This window comes from Benincasa hispida, chromosome 5, assembly GCF_009727055.1.
Source record: "Benincasa hispida cultivar B227 chromosome 5, ASM972705v1, whole genome shotgun sequence".
Taxonomy (NCBI): Eukaryota; Viridiplantae; Streptophyta; class Magnoliopsida; order Cucurbitales; family Cucurbitaceae; genus Benincasa; species Benincasa hispida.
The window spans coordinates 14,572,231-14,575,000 of record NC_052353.1 but is presented as its reverse complement, the minus strand read 5'-3'; the positions used below and the strand labels follow the sequence as shown (position 1 = coordinate 14,575,000).

The 2,770-nt window shown below is 30.9% G+C and overlaps 1 non-coding gene across 1 annotated transcript; it reads right to left on the bottom strand.

The window, feature by feature from the left end:
* Positions 1 to 493: 493 nt before the first annotated feature.
* TRNAW-CCA lies at positions 494 to 565 on the bottom strand. The gene has a single exon. It is a non-coding gene; the product is annotated as a tRNA-Trp (tRNA).
* Positions 566 to 2,770: the final 2,205 nt, after the last annotated feature.

Here is a 2,770-nt window from a genome sequence, read left to right as displayed (position 1 = left end):
TCCAAAGTTTCGTAGAAGTTGCTAATTTATTTAACTTTATTGTATTGAGATTAAAAGCTTATACTAGTTAAAAAAAAAAAAAAAAAAAAAAAATCTTTCTATTCAAATAAAAAGTTAATTATATTCATTTCAAATCTTGAATTAAAAAGTAATAAAATCTTCTTGTGAATTTTCACTATTCTAAAAATAGAGGATATTAATACTTAAAAGAAAACTGAGAACTTTTAATGAATTAATATTGAAAATTTTTAAAGGATAGAGGGCCAAAGTGAGAGAAAAAAACTTTAAATATGATTATTATTTAAAAAAATAAAAAAAAATAAAACCTTCTGAGAGGGGCGGCGCAGTTGGGTGGTGGAGCTGGCGACCGGCTGCCGGAGAAACAGAAAGGGAACAAAAGAAATAGAAATTAGAGTTTTCACAAAAATAAATAAATAAATAAAAACTACGAAGACAATAGGGTACTTCAACTGGTAATTTAAATAAGAGGAATTGAACCCGACGTGAATCGAACACGCAACCTTCTGATCTGGAGTCAGACGCGCTACCATTGCGCCACGGATCCCTAGATGCTGTTAAAAAGACAATATTAATATATACACTATTTATTTATTTTCGTAAATATAAATATATTTTAATTTAGGAAGATTTCATAGGGTTAATTAGATTTTTAGTGTGGAATTAAATTTTAATTAGGTAAAATTGTGTGTTTTTTTGTCTTTATCTAAATGCAAGAGACGCATTTGGGATTTTTTCTTTTTTTTTTTGCGCCTGAGACGCATTCATAAATAATAAAAAAAATAAAATAAAATATTGTTGCTTTTATTTTTTTTTCATTATTTTAACAACCTAAAGCCAACTCTTCCATTACTTATGTGTTTTTACAATTAATAATATTCCATTTGTTTAATTATAAATCATTTTTATCTAAAATCAACTATCTCATGAATCTCGTTTTTTATTTTAATAGTAATATTACTAGTTTTTTAACCGTATAAACAATAATGTTACTTTAAGATTAAGAAATTTCTATGATTGATTTGATATACTCAATATTAATTTTTAATTATTGTTTTTGTTTAAAGTTGTTAGAAACTTATGCAAAAATATAGATATTAACTTTCAACTATTGTAAATAATATTCAAGGTTCTTTAGGATGTGTTGTAGACTACAAGTGCATTTTCGTGTTTGAATTTCATTGATAAATTTAATTATATGTACAATTTTCTTTATTCACGACTAGAAGAAGATCCTCTATTATGCCTAAATCAATCATGTTGAGACACATAGTGTCCACGATCGCCATGGCCACTTACATTTGATGGTTGGTTTTCCTTTGTAAAGTGTATATCCTCACCACGATATTGGTATGTCTCATACTGGTCATGGACATCTGGATGGACATGTGAAGTTTGTTCTTCTTCCATACTTAGTGTACTGAGGGTTGAAAAAAATTCAAATGTTGAGGAAGAGGACATCATGAAAGTATATGTAAAATGATCGAGTGGGGTTGTTGGATATTCATTCTGAATATTAGGTCGAATAGGAACATCCTGATGTCTTGCTAGATCACCTTGTTCTTCCATTGGAACATCACAATCGAAATATCGCACTCAATATATAGAGGTAAGTCTACGCAAGGCTCTTTTAGCAGATAATGTCAAATTTGGAAGCTTGGCCTGAAAAAGAATTGAATAACAAGTTAATGACTTTAAAATTTATTTTGGTGTACAATGAAGAAAATCAAACAATCCTAGTAAATAATAAACTCATACCAACAAATGATAGGATGCTTTTTCTTTCGTTATGTATCGCCTGCTCACAGTGGAATACCATTCAATATATCCAATCTCAGTATCTACATCGTTGTTAATAGGATGTCCATTAACAACCAAACTTTGACGATTTTCCCATATTGAAATTTGAGTTGTCAAATATGCAATCCAGTCTCGCTCATGCCTGTCCCTTAGATCATGTGAGTGGAGTCAGGCATCTGTATTGCAAGGTTGAGGAATTTGTTGTAACATCCCAAATTGACGCATTACACGATCTGGGTGATTCCACTCTACAATGAAAAAGCATATGAGTGGACATCTGGATGTCCATATCTCATTACCATCGAGACAATATGACGACAATAGTTAGATGAGAAGATTGTATGGCTCCCAAATAATCTACATGCATATGTGTCAAAATATGAATGATATGAATGAACCAGAAGATTGAAACATTATCAATATATAATATATGAATGAATAAAATATTACCTGGTTAGGCATATGCATATCTAGTATGTACCTATACTATACTAGAACATGCGTCGGTGCTCTAATTACAGAATAGTTGTCATTCCATCTACAACAATCACAAGTTGAATTTTAGCTATTAATATTTCATAATGAACACAACAATAATGAGGTAAATATACTTACCGTACTGCAAGTGGTCTATCACCTAAGTTGTTCTCATATCGATGGATTCGTCTCATGCCCAAATTTGCTGCAATAGAAGTGGGCTTACAATGTCTTTGTCATCTATAATTACACCCTTGCATAGTTACCTATATAACCATGCAAGACATCTAGCCCCCCAACTGTAAGTCCCGACAACATCAAATCTATTAAGAGAGGAAGATACATCAGGTGCACTATACTTTTGGATTTTTCAGGAAATACCAAGTCTCCAATCAAAATGAGAATATATGCTTGAGCATATCATTGCAGGACCTCTTCATCTGTATTATCTGGTAGATGGGAAAAGTTGATAAAT